This window comes from Leiobunum rupestre, chromosome 7, assembly GCF_980474605.1.
Source record: "Leiobunum rupestre chromosome 7, qqLeiRupe1.1.hap1, whole genome shotgun sequence".
NCBI lineage: Eukaryota > Metazoa > Arthropoda > Arachnida > Opiliones > Sclerosomatidae > Leiobunum > Leiobunum rupestre.
The window spans coordinates 27,714,717-27,724,838 of record NC_143390.1 but is presented as its reverse complement, the minus strand read 5'-3'; the positions used below and the strand labels follow the sequence as shown (position 1 = coordinate 27,724,838).

Below are 10,122 nucleotides of genomic sequence, written 5' to 3'. Positions count from 1 at the left end.
CCTTGGTACCACCTTAGGCCTAAGTCATCAAGCGACTTTTAAAGCCATTAATTCAGGTGGCCGGGTTACAAGCCTCGCATGCTACGCGTTCGAGCCTACACTAACTATTACCGTTAACCTCAACAAGTTTTAATGGAAGGGCAAACCGAAGATCTCGAGGGAAAACCCCTTAAACCAGTCGGGAGATAACTTGCAATCTCAACAAGGAAGGAGCTGTTGCGAGTTTTCATCCAGTGCCACAAACTAGGATCGAACCCGGCTCCTCTTGCTGCGAGGCGAAAGTGCTAACCACTCCGCCTACCCAAATTTTTTAGTAGCTCCTTAATACTTAAAATTTAAGTATTTTATAGTTCGATAAAATACTAGTCTTAACTAGTCTTAAATATAAATAATTAAGCAAAATATGTTTTTTTTTTAATAAATCCAACGCAGATTAACGTATACACACTAAAAATACGCATTTTAAAAACGATGCTTCTCAGCAAAAGGAGCTACATCTCTGCTGGGGATCGAACCCAGGACCTTCGGATTAGAAGTCCGATGTGCTATCCACTACACCACAGAGACGATGAGCTTCTTGATTTTGGAAATTCCGCCGCAGCAAGTCCGGAAAACGATGCTTCTCTGCAAAAGAAGCGATATCTCTGCTGGGGATCGAACCCAGGACCTTCGGAATAGAAGTCCGATGTGCTATCCACAACATAATAGAGACGATGACCTTGTTGATTTTGGAAATTCCACCGTAGCAGGTCCGGAAAACGATGCTTCTCTGCAAAAGAAGCGACATCTCTGTTGGGGATCGAACCCAGGACCTTCGGATTAGAAGTCCGATGTGCTATCCACTACACCACAGAGACGATGAACTTGCTGATTTTGAAAATTCCACCGCAGCAAGTCCGGAAAACGATGCTTCTCTGCAAAAGAAGCGTCATCTCTGCTGGGGATCGAACCCAGGACCTTCGGATTAGAAGTCCGATGTGCTATCCACTACACCACAGAGACGATGACCTTGTTGATTTTGGAAATTCCACCGCAGCAAGTCCGGAAAACGATGCTTCTTAGCGAAAGAGGCGACATCTCTGCTGGGGATCGAACCCAGGAACTTCGGATTAGAAGTCCGATGTGCTATCCACTACACCACAGAGACGATAACCTAATTGATTTTGGAAATTCAACCGTAGCAAGTCCGGAAAACGATGCTTCTCAGAGAAATAGGCCACATCTCTGCTGGGGATCGAACCCAGGACCTTCGGATTAGAAGTCCGATGTGCTATCCACTACACCACAGAGACGATGACCTTGTCGATTTTGGAAATTCCACCGCAGCAAGTCCAGAAAACGATGCTTCTCTGCAAAAGAAGCGTCATCTCTGCTGGGGATCGAACCCAGGACCTTCGGATTAGAAGTCCGAAGTGCCATCCACTACACCACAGAGACGATGACCTTGTCGATTTTGGAAATTCCACCGCAGCAAGTCCGGAAAACGATGCTTCTCAGCGAAAGAGGCGACATCTCTGCTGGGGATCGAACCCAGGACCTTCGGATTAGAAGTCCGAAGTGCTATCCACTACACCACAGAGACGATGACCTTATTTATGTTGGAAATTCCACCGCAGCAAGTCCGGAAAACGATGCTTCTTAGCGAAAGAGGCGACATCTCTGCTGGGGATCCAACCCAGGACCTTCGGATAAGAAGTCCGATGTGCTATCCACTACACCACAGAGACGATGTCCTTGTTGATTTTGAAAATTCCACCGCAGCAAGTCCGGAAAACGATGCTTCTCAGCGAAAGAGGCGACATCTCTGCTGGGGATCGAACCCAGGACCTTCGGATTAGAAGTCCGATGTGCTATCCACTACACCACAGAGACGATGACCTTGGAAATTCCACCGTAGCAAGTCCGGAAAACGATGCTTCTCAGCGAAATAGGCGACATATCTGCTGGGGATCGAACCCAGGACCTTCGGATTAGAAGTCCGATGTGCTATCCACTACACCACAGAGACGATGTCCTTGTTGATTTTGAAAATTCCACCGTAGCAAGTCCGGAAAACGATGCTTCTCAGCGAAAGAGGCGACATATCTGCTGGGGATCGAACCCAGGACCTTCGGATTAGAAGTCCGATGTGCTATCCACTACACCACAGAGACAATGACATTGTCGATTTTGGAAATTCCACCGCAGCAAGTCCGGAAAACGATGCTTCATAGCGAAAGAGGCGACATCTCTGCTGGGGATCGAACCCAGGACCTTCGGATTAGAAGTCCGATGTGCTATCCACTTCACCACAGAGACGATGACCTTGCTGATTTTGGAAATTCCGCCGTAGCAAGTCCGGAAAACGGTGCTTCTCAGCGAAATAGGCGACATCTCTGCTGGGGATCGAACCCAGGACCTTCGGATTAGAAGTCCGATGTGCTACCCACTACACCACAGAGACGATGACCTTGTTGATTTTGGAAATTCCACCGCAGCAAGTCCGGAAAACGATGCTTCTTAGCGAAAGAGGCGACATCTCTGTTGGTGATTGAACCCAGGACCTTCGGATTAGAAGTCCGATGTGCTATCCACTACACCACAGAGACGATGACCTTGTTGATTTTGAAAATTCCACCGCAGCAAGTCCGGAAAACGATGCTTCTCTGCAAAAGAAGCTACATCTCTGCTGGGGATCGAACCCAGGACCTTCGGATTAGAAGTCCGACGTGCTACCCACTACACCACAGAGACGATGACCTTGTTGATTTTGAAAATTCCACCGCAGCAAGTCCGGAAAACGATTCTTCTCAGCGAAAGAGGCTACATCTCTGTTGGGGATCGAACCCAGGACCTTCGGATTAGAAGTCCGACGTGCTACCCACTACACCACAGAGACGATGACCTCGTTGCTTTTGGAAATTCCACCGCAGCAAGTCCGGAAAACGATGCTTCTTAGCGAAAGAGGCGACATCTCTGTTGGGGATCGAACCCAGGACCTTCGGATTAGAAGTCCGATGTGCTATCCACTACACCACAGAGACGACGACCTTGTTGATTTTAAAAATTCCACCGCAGCAAGTCCGGAAAACGATTCTTCTCAGCGAAAGAGGCTACATCTCTGTTGGGGATCGAACCCAGTACCTTCGGATTAGAAGTCCGATGTGCCATCCACTACACCACAGAGACGATGGCCTTGATGGTTTTGGAAATTCCGCCGCAGCAAGTCCGGAAAACGATGCTTCTCTGCAAAAGAAGCTACATCTCTGCTGGGGATCGAACCCAGGACCTTCGGATTAGAAGTCCGATGTGCTATCCACTACACTACAGAGACGATGACCTTGTTGATTTTGGAAATTCCACCGCAGCAAGTCCGGAAAATGATGCTTCTTAGCGAAAGAGGCGACATCTCTGCTGGGGATCGAACCCAGGTACTTCGGATTAGAAGTCCGATGTGCTATCCACTACACCACAGAGACGATGACCTTGTCGATTTTGGAAATTCCACCGCAGCAAGTCCAGAAAACGATGCTTCTCTGCAAAAGAAGCGTCATCTCTGCTGGGGATCGAACCCAGGACCTTCGGATTAGAAGTCCGAAGTGCCATCCACTACACCACAGAGACGATGACCTTGTCGATTTTGGAAATTCCACCGCAGCAAGTCCGGAAAACGATGCTTCTCAGCGAAAGAGGCGACATCTCTGCTGGGGATCGAACCCAGGACCTTCGGATTAGAAGTCCGAAGTGCTATCCACTACACCACAGAGACGATGACCTTATTTATTTTGGAAATTCCACCGCAGCAAGTCCGGAAAACGATGCTTCTTAGCGAAAGAGGCGACATCTCTGCTGGGGATCCAACCCAGGACCTTCGGATAAGAAGTCCGATGTGCTATCCACTACACCACAGAGACGATGTCCTTGTTGATTTTGAAAATTCCACCGCAGCAAGTCCGGAAAACGATGCTTCTCAGCGAAAGAGGCGACATCTCTGCTGGGGATCGAACCCAGGACCTTCGGATTAGAAGTCCGATGTGCTATCCACTACACCACAGAGACGATGACCTTGGAAATTCGGCCGCAGCAAGTCCGGAAAACGATGCTTCTCAGCGAAAGAGGCGACATCTCTGCTGGGGATCGATCCCAGGACCTTCGGATAAGAAGTCCGATGTGCTATCCACTACACCACAGAGACGATGACCTTGTCAATTTTGGAAATTCCACCGCAGCAAGTCCAGAAAACGATGCTTCTCTGCAAAAGAAGCGTCATCTCTGCTGGGGATCGAACCCAGGACCTTCGGATTAGAAGTCCGATGTGTTATCCACTACACCACAGAGACGATGACCTTATTTATTTTGGAAATTCCACCGCAGCGAGTCCGGAAAACGATGCTTCTTAGCGAAATAGGCGACATATCTGCTGGGGATCGAACCCAGGACCTTCGGATTAGAAGTCCGATGTGCTATCCACTACACCACAGAGACGATGACCTTGTTGATTTTGGAAATTCCACCGCAGCAAGTCCGGAAAACGATGCTTCTCAGCGAAAGAGGCGACATCTTTGCTGGGGATCGAGCCCAGGACCTTCGGATTAGAAGTCCGAAGTGCTATCCACTACACCACAGAGACGATGACCTTATTTATTTTGGAAATTCCACCGCAGCAAGTCCGGAAAACGATGCTTCTTAGCGAAAGAGGCGACATCTCTGCTGGGGATCCAACCCAGGACCTTCGGATAAGAAGTCCGATGTGCTATCCACTTCACCACAGAGACGATGTCCTTGTTGATTTTGAAAATTCCACCGCAGCAAGTCCGGAAAACGATGCTTCTCAGCGAAAGAGGCGACATCTCTGCTGGGGATCGAACCCAAGACCTTCGGATTAGAAGTCCGATGTGCTATCCACTACACCACAGAGACGATAACCTTGGAAATTCGGCCGCAGCAAGTCCGGAAAACGATGCTTCTCAGCGAAAGAGGCGACATCTCTGCTGGGGATCGATCCCAGGACCTTCGGATAAGAAGTCCGATGTGCTATCCACTACACCACAGAGACGATGACCTTGTCGATTTTGGAAATTCCACCGCAGCAAGTCCAGAAAACGATGCTTCTCTGCAAAAGAAGCGTCATCTCTGCTGGGGATCGAACCCAGGACCTTCGGATTAGAAGTCCGATGTGTTATCCACTACACCACAGAGACGATGACCTTATTTATTTTGGAAATTCCACCGCAGCGAGTCCGGAAAACGATGCTTCTTAGCGAAATAGGCGACATATCTGCTGGGGATCGAACCCAGGACCTTCGGATTAGAAGTCCGATGTGCTATCCACTACACCACAGAGACGATGACCTTGTTGATTTTGGAAATTCTACCGCAGCAAGTCCGGAAAACGATGCTTCTTAGCGAAAGAGGTGACATCTCTGCTGGGGATCGAACCCAGGACCTTCGGATTAGAAGTCCGATGTGCTATCCACTACACCACAGAGACGATGACCTTGTTGATTTTGGAAATTCCACCGCAGCAAGTCCGGAAAACGATGCTTCTCTGCAAAAGAAGCGACATCTCTGCTGGGGATCGAACCCAGGACCTTCGGATTAGAAGTCCGATGTGTTATCCACTACACCACAGAGACGATGACCTTATTTATTTTGGAAATTTCACCGCAGCAAGTCCGGAAAACGATGCTTCTTAGCGAAAGAGGCGACATCTCTGTTGGGGATCGAACCAAGGACCTTCGGATTAGAAGTCCGATGTGCTATCCACTACACCACAGAGACGATGACCTTGTTGATTTTGAAAATTCCACCGCAGCAAGTCCGGAAAATGATTCTTCTCAGCGAAAGAGGCTACATCTCTGTTGGGGATCGAACCCAGGACCTTCGGATTAGAAGTCCGACGTGCTACCCACTACACCACAGAGACGATGACCTTGTTGCTTTTGGAAATTCCACCGCAGCAAGTCCGGAAAACGATGCTTCTTAGCGAAAGAGGCGACATCTCTGTTGGGGATCGAACCCAGGACCTTCGGATTAGAAGTCCGATGTGCTATCCACTACACCACAGAGACGACGACCCTGTTGATTTTAAAAATTCCACCGCAGCAAGTCCGGAAAACGATTCTTCTCAGCGAAAGAGGCTACATCTCTGTTGGGGTTCGAACCCAGTACCTTCGGATTAGAAGTCCGATGTGCCATCCACTACACCACAGAGACGATGGCCTTGATGGTTTTGGAAATTCCGCCGCAGCAAGTCCGGAAAACGATGCTTCTCTGCAAAAGAAGCTACATCTCTGCTGGGGATCGAACCCAGGACCTTCGGATTAGAAGTCCGATGTGCTATCCACTACACCACAGAGACGATGACCTTGTTGATTTTGGAAATTCCACCGCAGCAAGTCCGGAAAACGATGCTTCTTAGCGAAAGAGGTGACATCTCTGCTGGGGATCGAACCCAGGACCTTCGGATTAGAAGTCCGATGTGCTATCCACTACACCACAGAGACGATGACCTTGTTGATTTTGGGAATTCCACCGCAGCAAGTCCGGAAAACGATGCTTCTTAGCGAAAGAGGTGACATCTCTGCTGGGGATCGAACCCAGGACCTTCGGATTAGAAGTCCGATGTGCTATCCACTACACCACAGAGACGATAACCTAATTGATTTTGGAAATTCAACCGTAGCAAGTCCGGAAAACGATGCTTCTCAGAGAAATACACCACATCTCTGCTGGGGATCGAACCCAGGACCTTCGGATTAGAAGTCCGATGTGCTATCCACTACACCACAGAGACGATGACCTTGTTGATTTTGGAAATTCCACCGCAACAAGTCCGGAAAACGATGCTTCTTAGCGAAAGAGGCGACATCTCTGCTGGGGATCGAACCCAGGACCTTCGGATTAGAAGTCCGATGTGCTATCCACTACACCACAGAGACGATGACCTGATTGATTTTGGAAATTCCACCGTAGCAAGTCCGGAAAACGATGCTTCTCAGCGAAATAGGCCACATCTCTGCTGGGGATCGAACCCAGGACCTTCGGATTAGAAGTCCGATGTGCTATCCACTACACCACAGAGACGATGACCTTGTTGATTTTGGAAATTCCACCGCAGCAAGTCCGGAAAACGATGCTTCTCTGCAAAAGAAGCGTCATCTCTGCTGGGGATCGAACCCAGGACCTTCGGATTAGAAGTCCGATGTGCTATCCACTACACCACAGAGACGATGACCTTGTTGATTTTGGAAATTCCACCGCAGCAAGTCCGGAAAACGATGCTTCTTAGCGAAAGAGGCGACATCTCTGCTGGGGATCGAACCCAGGAACTTCGGATTAGAAGTCCGATGTGCTATCCACTACACCACAGAGACGATAACCTAATTGATTTTGGAAATTCAACCGTAGCAAGTCCGGAAAACGATGCTTCTCAGAGAAATAGGCCACATCTCTGCTGGGGATCGAACCCAGGACCTTCGGATTAGAAGTCCGATGTGCTATCCACTACACCACAGAGACGATGACCTTGTCGATTTTGGAAATTCCACCGCAGCAAGTCCAGAAAACGATGCTTCTCTGCAAAAGAAGCGTCATCTCTGCTGGGGATCGAACCCAGGACCTTCGGATTAGAAGTCCGAAGTGCCATCCACTACACCACAGAGACGATGACCTTGTCGATTTTGGAAATTCCACCGCAGCAAGTCCGGAAAACGATGCTTCTCAGCGAAAGAGGCGACATCTCTGCTGGGGATCGAACCCAGGACCTTCGGATTAGAAGTCCGAAGTTCTATCCACTACACCACAGAGACGATGACCTTATTTATTTTGGAAATTCCACCGCAGCAAGTCCGGAAAACGATGCTTCTTAGCGAAAGAGGCGACATCTCTGCTGGGGATCCAACCCAGGACCTTCGGATAAGAAGTCCGATGTGCTATCCACTACACCACAGAGACGATGTCCTTGTTGATTTTGAAAATTCCACCGCAGCAAGTCCGGAAAACGATGCTTCTCAGCGAAAGAGGCGACATCTCTGCTGGGGATCGAACCCAGGACCTTCGGATTAGAAGTCCGATGTGCTATCCACTACACCACAGAGACGATGACCTTGGAAATTCCACCGTAGCAAGTCCGGAAAACGATGCTTCTCAGCGAAATAGGCGACATATCTGCTGGGGATCGAACCCAGGACCTTCGGATTAGAAGTCCGATGTGCTATCCACTACACCACAGAGACGATGACCTTGTTGATTTTGGAAATTCCACCGCAGCAAGTCCGGAAAACGATGCTTCTCTGCAAAAGAAGCGACATCTCTGCTGGGGATCGAACCCAGGACCTTCGGATTAGAAGTCCGATGTGCTATCCACTACACCACAGAGACGATGACCTTGTTGATTTTGGAAATTCCACCGCAGCAAGTCCGGAAAACGATGCTTCTCTGCAAAAGAAGCGACATCTCTGCTGGGGATCAAACCCAGGACCTTCGGATTAGAAGTCCGATGTGCTATCCACTACACCACAGAGACGATGACCTTATTTTTTTTGGAAATTTCACCGCAGCAAGTCCGGAAAACGATGCTTCTTAGCGAAAGAGGCGACATCTCTGTTGGGGATCGAACCAAGGACCTTCGGATTAGAAGTCCGATGTGCTATCCACTACACCACAGAGACGATGACCTTGTTGATTTTGAAAATTCCACCGCAGCAAGTCCGGAAAATGATTCTTCTCAGCGAAAGAGGCTACATCTCTGTTGGGGATCGAACCCAGGACCTTCGGATTAGAAGTCCGACGTGCTACCCACTACACCACAGAGACGATGACCTTGTTGATTTTGGAAATTCCACCGCAGCAAGTCCGGAAAACGATGCTTCTTAGCGAAAGAGGCGACATCTCTGCTGGGGATCGAACCCAGGACCTTCGGATTAGAAGTCCGATGTGCCATCCACTACACCACAGAGACGATGGCCTTGATGGTTTTGGAAATTCCGCCGCAGCAAGTCCGGAAAACGATGCTTCTCTGCAAAAGAAGCTACATCTCTGCTGGGGATCGAACCCAGGACCTTCGGATTAGAAGTCCGATGTGCTATCCACTACACCACAGAGACGATGACTTTGTTGATTTTGGAAATTCCACCGCAGCAATTCCGGAAAACGATGCTTCTTAGCGAAAGAGGTGACATCTCTGCTGGGGATCGAACCCAGGACCTTCGGATTAGAAGTCCGATGTGCTATCCACTACACCACAGAGACGATGACCTTGTTGATTTTGGAAATTCCACCGCAGCAAGTCCGGAAAACGATGCTTCTCAGCGAAAGAGGTGACATCTCTGCTGGGGATCGAACCCAGGACCTTCGGATTAGAAGTCCGATGTGCTATCCACTACACCACAGAGACGATAACCTAATTGATTTTGGAAATTCAACCGTAGCAAGTCCGGAAAACGATGCTTCTCAGAGAAATACACCACATCTCTGCTGGGGATCGAACCCAGGACCTTCGGATTAGAAGTCCGATGTGCTATCCACTACACCACAGAGACGATGACCTTGTTGATTTTGGAAATTCCACCGCAGCAAGTCCGGAAAACGATGCTTCTTAGCGAAAGAGGCGACATCTCTGCTGGGGATCGAACCCAGGACCTTCGGATTAGAAGTCCGATGTGCTATCCACTACACCACAGAGACGATGACCTAATTGATTTTGGAAATTCCACCGTAGCAAGTCCGGAAAACGATGCTTCTCAGCGAAATAGGCCACATCTCTGCTGGGGATCGAACCCAGGACCTTCGGATTAGAAGTCCGATGTGCTATCCACTACACCACAGAGACGATAACCTAATTGATTTTGGAAATTCAACCGTAGCAAGTCCGGAAAACGATGCTTCTCAGAGAAATACACCACATCTCTGCTGGGGATCGAACCCAGGACCTTCGGATTAGAAGTCCGATGTGCTATCCACTACACCACAGAGACGATGACCTTGTTGATTTTGGAAATTCCACCGCAGCAAGTCCGGAAAACGATGCTTCTTAGCGAAAGAGGCGACATCTCTGCTGGGGATCGAACCCAGGACCTTCGGATTAGAAGTCCGATGTGCTATCCACTACACCACAGAGACGATAACCTAATTGATTTTGGA

At 49.0% G+C, this 10,122-nt stretch overlaps 63 non-coding genes across 63 annotated transcripts; all 63 read right to left on the bottom strand.

Moving 5' to 3' along the window:
• Positions 1-494: 494 nt before the first annotated feature.
• TRNAR-UCU (transfer RNA arginine (anticodon UCU)) lies at positions 495-567 on the bottom strand. Its single transcript has one exon. It is a non-coding gene; the product is annotated as a tRNA-Arg (tRNA).
• Positions 568-784: 217 nt separating this feature from the next.
• Positions 785-857, bottom strand: TRNAR-UCU (transfer RNA arginine (anticodon UCU)). The gene has a single exon. It is a non-coding gene; the product is annotated as a tRNA-Arg (tRNA).
• A 72-nt stretch (positions 858-929) lies between these two features.
• On the bottom strand, positions 930-1,002 carry TRNAR-UCU (transfer RNA arginine (anticodon UCU)). The gene has a single exon. It is a non-coding gene; the product is annotated as a tRNA-Arg (tRNA).
• Positions 1,003-1,074: 72 nt separating this feature from the next.
• Positions 1,075-1,147, bottom strand: TRNAR-UCU (transfer RNA arginine (anticodon UCU)). The gene has a single exon. It is a non-coding gene; the product is annotated as a tRNA-Arg (tRNA).
• A 72-nt stretch (positions 1,148-1,219) lies between these two features.
• Positions 1,220-1,292, bottom strand: TRNAR-UCU (transfer RNA arginine (anticodon UCU)). The gene has a single exon. It is a non-coding gene; the product is annotated as a tRNA-Arg (tRNA).
• Positions 1,293-1,364: 72 nt separating this feature from the next.
• TRNAR-UCU (transfer RNA arginine (anticodon UCU)) lies at positions 1,365-1,437 on the bottom strand. The gene has a single exon. It is a non-coding gene; the product is annotated as a tRNA-Arg (tRNA).
• Positions 1,438-1,509: 72 nt separating this feature from the next.
• On the bottom strand, positions 1,510-1,582 carry TRNAR-UCU (transfer RNA arginine (anticodon UCU)). The gene has a single exon. It is a non-coding gene; the product is annotated as a tRNA-Arg (tRNA).
• Positions 1,583-1,654: 72 nt separating this feature from the next.
• Positions 1,655-1,727, bottom strand: TRNAR-UCU (transfer RNA arginine (anticodon UCU)). Its single transcript has one exon. It is a non-coding gene; the product is annotated as a tRNA-Arg (tRNA).
• A 72-nt stretch (positions 1,728-1,799) lies between these two features.
• TRNAR-UCU (transfer RNA arginine (anticodon UCU)) lies at positions 1,800-1,872 on the bottom strand. Its single transcript has one exon. It is a non-coding gene; the product is annotated as a tRNA-Arg (tRNA).
• Positions 1,873-1,935: 63 nt separating this feature from the next.
• On the bottom strand, positions 1,936-2,008 carry TRNAR-UCU (transfer RNA arginine (anticodon UCU)). The gene has a single exon. It is a non-coding gene; the product is annotated as a tRNA-Arg (tRNA).
• Positions 2,009-2,080: 72 nt separating this feature from the next.
• Positions 2,081-2,153, bottom strand: TRNAR-UCU (transfer RNA arginine (anticodon UCU)). Its single transcript has one exon. It is a non-coding gene; the product is annotated as a tRNA-Arg (tRNA).
• A 72-nt stretch (positions 2,154-2,225) lies between these two features.
• On the bottom strand, positions 2,226-2,298 carry TRNAR-UCU (transfer RNA arginine (anticodon UCU)). Its single transcript has one exon. It is a non-coding gene; the product is annotated as a tRNA-Arg (tRNA).
• A 72-nt stretch (positions 2,299-2,370) lies between these two features.
• Positions 2,371-2,443, bottom strand: TRNAR-UCU (transfer RNA arginine (anticodon UCU)). The gene has a single exon. It is a non-coding gene; the product is annotated as a tRNA-Arg (tRNA).
• Positions 2,444-2,515: 72 nt separating this feature from the next.
• Positions 2,516-2,588, bottom strand: TRNAR-UCU (transfer RNA arginine (anticodon UCU)). The gene has a single exon. It is a non-coding gene; the product is annotated as a tRNA-Arg (tRNA).
• Positions 2,589-2,660: 72 nt separating this feature from the next.
• On the bottom strand, positions 2,661-2,733 carry TRNAR-UCU (transfer RNA arginine (anticodon UCU)). Its single transcript has one exon. It is a non-coding gene; the product is annotated as a tRNA-Arg (tRNA).
• A 72-nt stretch (positions 2,734-2,805) lies between these two features.
• TRNAR-UCU (transfer RNA arginine (anticodon UCU)) lies at positions 2,806-2,878 on the bottom strand. Its single transcript has one exon. It is a non-coding gene; the product is annotated as a tRNA-Arg (tRNA).
• A 72-nt stretch (positions 2,879-2,950) lies between these two features.
• TRNAR-UCU (transfer RNA arginine (anticodon UCU)) lies at positions 2,951-3,023 on the bottom strand. Its single transcript has one exon. It is a non-coding gene; the product is annotated as a tRNA-Arg (tRNA).
• Positions 3,024-3,240: 217 nt separating this feature from the next.
• TRNAR-UCU (transfer RNA arginine (anticodon UCU)) lies at positions 3,241-3,313 on the bottom strand. Its single transcript has one exon. It is a non-coding gene; the product is annotated as a tRNA-Arg (tRNA).
• Positions 3,314-3,385: 72 nt separating this feature from the next.
• TRNAR-UCU (transfer RNA arginine (anticodon UCU)) lies at positions 3,386-3,458 on the bottom strand. Its single transcript has one exon. It is a non-coding gene; the product is annotated as a tRNA-Arg (tRNA).
• A 72-nt stretch (positions 3,459-3,530) lies between these two features.
• TRNAR-UCU (transfer RNA arginine (anticodon UCU)) lies at positions 3,531-3,603 on the bottom strand. Its single transcript has one exon. It is a non-coding gene; the product is annotated as a tRNA-Arg (tRNA).
• A 72-nt stretch (positions 3,604-3,675) lies between these two features.
• On the bottom strand, positions 3,676-3,748 carry TRNAR-UCU (transfer RNA arginine (anticodon UCU)). Its single transcript has one exon. It is a non-coding gene; the product is annotated as a tRNA-Arg (tRNA).
• A 72-nt stretch (positions 3,749-3,820) lies between these two features.
• On the bottom strand, positions 3,821-3,893 carry TRNAR-UCU (transfer RNA arginine (anticodon UCU)). Its single transcript has one exon. It is a non-coding gene; the product is annotated as a tRNA-Arg (tRNA).
• Positions 3,894-3,965: 72 nt separating this feature from the next.
• TRNAR-UCU (transfer RNA arginine (anticodon UCU)) lies at positions 3,966-4,038 on the bottom strand. Its single transcript has one exon. It is a non-coding gene; the product is annotated as a tRNA-Arg (tRNA).
• A 63-nt stretch (positions 4,039-4,101) lies between these two features.
• TRNAR-UCU (transfer RNA arginine (anticodon UCU)) lies at positions 4,102-4,174 on the bottom strand. The gene has a single exon. It is a non-coding gene; the product is annotated as a tRNA-Arg (tRNA).
• Positions 4,175-4,246: 72 nt separating this feature from the next.
• On the bottom strand, positions 4,247-4,319 carry TRNAR-UCU (transfer RNA arginine (anticodon UCU)). Its single transcript has one exon. It is a non-coding gene; the product is annotated as a tRNA-Arg (tRNA).
• A 72-nt stretch (positions 4,320-4,391) lies between these two features.
• Positions 4,392-4,464, bottom strand: TRNAR-UCU (transfer RNA arginine (anticodon UCU)). Its single transcript has one exon. It is a non-coding gene; the product is annotated as a tRNA-Arg (tRNA).
• Positions 4,465-4,536: 72 nt separating this feature from the next.
• On the bottom strand, positions 4,537-4,609 carry TRNAR-UCU (transfer RNA arginine (anticodon UCU)). Its single transcript has one exon. It is a non-coding gene; the product is annotated as a tRNA-Arg (tRNA).
• Positions 4,610-4,826: 217 nt separating this feature from the next.
• TRNAR-UCU (transfer RNA arginine (anticodon UCU)) lies at positions 4,827-4,899 on the bottom strand. Its single transcript has one exon. It is a non-coding gene; the product is annotated as a tRNA-Arg (tRNA).
• A 63-nt stretch (positions 4,900-4,962) lies between these two features.
• TRNAR-UCU (transfer RNA arginine (anticodon UCU)) lies at positions 4,963-5,035 on the bottom strand. The gene has a single exon. It is a non-coding gene; the product is annotated as a tRNA-Arg (tRNA).
• A 72-nt stretch (positions 5,036-5,107) lies between these two features.
• On the bottom strand, positions 5,108-5,180 carry TRNAR-UCU (transfer RNA arginine (anticodon UCU)). The gene has a single exon. It is a non-coding gene; the product is annotated as a tRNA-Arg (tRNA).
• Positions 5,181-5,252: 72 nt separating this feature from the next.
• TRNAR-UCU (transfer RNA arginine (anticodon UCU)) lies at positions 5,253-5,325 on the bottom strand. Its single transcript has one exon. It is a non-coding gene; the product is annotated as a tRNA-Arg (tRNA).
• A 72-nt stretch (positions 5,326-5,397) lies between these two features.
• Positions 5,398-5,470, bottom strand: TRNAR-UCU (transfer RNA arginine (anticodon UCU)). Its single transcript has one exon. It is a non-coding gene; the product is annotated as a tRNA-Arg (tRNA).
• A 72-nt stretch (positions 5,471-5,542) lies between these two features.
• On the bottom strand, positions 5,543-5,615 carry TRNAR-UCU (transfer RNA arginine (anticodon UCU)). The gene has a single exon. It is a non-coding gene; the product is annotated as a tRNA-Arg (tRNA).
• Positions 5,616-5,687: 72 nt separating this feature from the next.
• On the bottom strand, positions 5,688-5,760 carry TRNAR-UCU (transfer RNA arginine (anticodon UCU)). The gene has a single exon. It is a non-coding gene; the product is annotated as a tRNA-Arg (tRNA).
• Positions 5,761-5,832: 72 nt separating this feature from the next.
• Positions 5,833-5,905, bottom strand: TRNAR-UCU (transfer RNA arginine (anticodon UCU)). The gene has a single exon. It is a non-coding gene; the product is annotated as a tRNA-Arg (tRNA).
• A 72-nt stretch (positions 5,906-5,977) lies between these two features.
• On the bottom strand, positions 5,978-6,050 carry TRNAR-UCU (transfer RNA arginine (anticodon UCU)). The gene has a single exon. It is a non-coding gene; the product is annotated as a tRNA-Arg (tRNA).
• A 217-nt stretch (positions 6,051-6,267) lies between these two features.
• Positions 6,268-6,340, bottom strand: TRNAR-UCU (transfer RNA arginine (anticodon UCU)). Its single transcript has one exon. It is a non-coding gene; the product is annotated as a tRNA-Arg (tRNA).
• Positions 6,341-6,412: 72 nt separating this feature from the next.
• Positions 6,413-6,485, bottom strand: TRNAR-UCU (transfer RNA arginine (anticodon UCU)). The gene has a single exon. It is a non-coding gene; the product is annotated as a tRNA-Arg (tRNA).
• A 72-nt stretch (positions 6,486-6,557) lies between these two features.
• On the bottom strand, positions 6,558-6,630 carry TRNAR-UCU (transfer RNA arginine (anticodon UCU)). Its single transcript has one exon. It is a non-coding gene; the product is annotated as a tRNA-Arg (tRNA).
• Positions 6,631-6,702: 72 nt separating this feature from the next.
• Positions 6,703-6,775, bottom strand: TRNAR-UCU (transfer RNA arginine (anticodon UCU)). Its single transcript has one exon. It is a non-coding gene; the product is annotated as a tRNA-Arg (tRNA).
• Positions 6,776-6,847: 72 nt separating this feature from the next.
• Positions 6,848-6,920, bottom strand: TRNAR-UCU (transfer RNA arginine (anticodon UCU)). The gene has a single exon. It is a non-coding gene; the product is annotated as a tRNA-Arg (tRNA).
• Positions 6,921-6,992: 72 nt separating this feature from the next.
• Positions 6,993-7,065, bottom strand: TRNAR-UCU (transfer RNA arginine (anticodon UCU)). Its single transcript has one exon. It is a non-coding gene; the product is annotated as a tRNA-Arg (tRNA).
• Positions 7,066-7,137: 72 nt separating this feature from the next.
• On the bottom strand, positions 7,138-7,210 carry TRNAR-UCU (transfer RNA arginine (anticodon UCU)). Its single transcript has one exon. It is a non-coding gene; the product is annotated as a tRNA-Arg (tRNA).
• A 72-nt stretch (positions 7,211-7,282) lies between these two features.
• On the bottom strand, positions 7,283-7,355 carry TRNAR-UCU (transfer RNA arginine (anticodon UCU)). Its single transcript has one exon. It is a non-coding gene; the product is annotated as a tRNA-Arg (tRNA).
• A 72-nt stretch (positions 7,356-7,427) lies between these two features.
• TRNAR-UCU (transfer RNA arginine (anticodon UCU)) lies at positions 7,428-7,500 on the bottom strand. The gene has a single exon. It is a non-coding gene; the product is annotated as a tRNA-Arg (tRNA).
• A 72-nt stretch (positions 7,501-7,572) lies between these two features.
• Positions 7,573-7,645, bottom strand: TRNAR-UCU (transfer RNA arginine (anticodon UCU)). Its single transcript has one exon. It is a non-coding gene; the product is annotated as a tRNA-Arg (tRNA).
• A 72-nt stretch (positions 7,646-7,717) lies between these two features.
• Positions 7,718-7,790, bottom strand: TRNAR-UCU (transfer RNA arginine (anticodon UCU)). Its single transcript has one exon. It is a non-coding gene; the product is annotated as a tRNA-Arg (tRNA).
• A 72-nt stretch (positions 7,791-7,862) lies between these two features.
• TRNAR-UCU (transfer RNA arginine (anticodon UCU)) lies at positions 7,863-7,935 on the bottom strand. The gene has a single exon. It is a non-coding gene; the product is annotated as a tRNA-Arg (tRNA).
• Positions 7,936-8,007: 72 nt separating this feature from the next.
• On the bottom strand, positions 8,008-8,080 carry TRNAR-UCU (transfer RNA arginine (anticodon UCU)). The gene has a single exon. It is a non-coding gene; the product is annotated as a tRNA-Arg (tRNA).
• Positions 8,081-8,143: 63 nt separating this feature from the next.
• On the bottom strand, positions 8,144-8,216 carry TRNAR-UCU (transfer RNA arginine (anticodon UCU)). The gene has a single exon. It is a non-coding gene; the product is annotated as a tRNA-Arg (tRNA).
• Positions 8,217-8,288: 72 nt separating this feature from the next.
• On the bottom strand, positions 8,289-8,361 carry TRNAR-UCU (transfer RNA arginine (anticodon UCU)). Its single transcript has one exon. It is a non-coding gene; the product is annotated as a tRNA-Arg (tRNA).
• Positions 8,362-8,433: 72 nt separating this feature from the next.
• Positions 8,434-8,506, bottom strand: TRNAR-UCU (transfer RNA arginine (anticodon UCU)). Its single transcript has one exon. It is a non-coding gene; the product is annotated as a tRNA-Arg (tRNA).
• Positions 8,507-8,578: 72 nt separating this feature from the next.
• On the bottom strand, positions 8,579-8,651 carry TRNAR-UCU (transfer RNA arginine (anticodon UCU)). Its single transcript has one exon. It is a non-coding gene; the product is annotated as a tRNA-Arg (tRNA).
• Positions 8,652-8,723: 72 nt separating this feature from the next.
• Positions 8,724-8,796, bottom strand: TRNAR-UCU (transfer RNA arginine (anticodon UCU)). The gene has a single exon. It is a non-coding gene; the product is annotated as a tRNA-Arg (tRNA).
• Positions 8,797-8,868: 72 nt separating this feature from the next.
• On the bottom strand, positions 8,869-8,941 carry TRNAR-UCU (transfer RNA arginine (anticodon UCU)). The gene has a single exon. It is a non-coding gene; the product is annotated as a tRNA-Arg (tRNA).
• Positions 8,942-9,013: 72 nt separating this feature from the next.
• On the bottom strand, positions 9,014-9,086 carry TRNAR-UCU (transfer RNA arginine (anticodon UCU)). The gene has a single exon. It is a non-coding gene; the product is annotated as a tRNA-Arg (tRNA).
• A 72-nt stretch (positions 9,087-9,158) lies between these two features.
• TRNAR-UCU (transfer RNA arginine (anticodon UCU)) lies at positions 9,159-9,231 on the bottom strand. Its single transcript has one exon. It is a non-coding gene; the product is annotated as a tRNA-Arg (tRNA).
• Positions 9,232-9,303: 72 nt separating this feature from the next.
• Positions 9,304-9,376, bottom strand: TRNAR-UCU (transfer RNA arginine (anticodon UCU)). Its single transcript has one exon. It is a non-coding gene; the product is annotated as a tRNA-Arg (tRNA).
• Positions 9,377-9,448: 72 nt separating this feature from the next.
• TRNAR-UCU (transfer RNA arginine (anticodon UCU)) lies at positions 9,449-9,521 on the bottom strand. Its single transcript has one exon. It is a non-coding gene; the product is annotated as a tRNA-Arg (tRNA).
• A 72-nt stretch (positions 9,522-9,593) lies between these two features.
• Positions 9,594-9,666, bottom strand: TRNAR-UCU (transfer RNA arginine (anticodon UCU)). Its single transcript has one exon. It is a non-coding gene; the product is annotated as a tRNA-Arg (tRNA).
• Positions 9,667-9,738: 72 nt separating this feature from the next.
• On the bottom strand, positions 9,739-9,811 carry TRNAR-UCU (transfer RNA arginine (anticodon UCU)). The gene has a single exon. It is a non-coding gene; the product is annotated as a tRNA-Arg (tRNA).
• A 72-nt stretch (positions 9,812-9,883) lies between these two features.
• TRNAR-UCU (transfer RNA arginine (anticodon UCU)) lies at positions 9,884-9,956 on the bottom strand. Its single transcript has one exon. It is a non-coding gene; the product is annotated as a tRNA-Arg (tRNA).
• A 72-nt stretch (positions 9,957-10,028) lies between these two features.
• TRNAR-UCU (transfer RNA arginine (anticodon UCU)) lies at positions 10,029-10,101 on the bottom strand. Its single transcript has one exon. It is a non-coding gene; the product is annotated as a tRNA-Arg (tRNA).
• Positions 10,102-10,122: the final 21 nt, after the last annotated feature.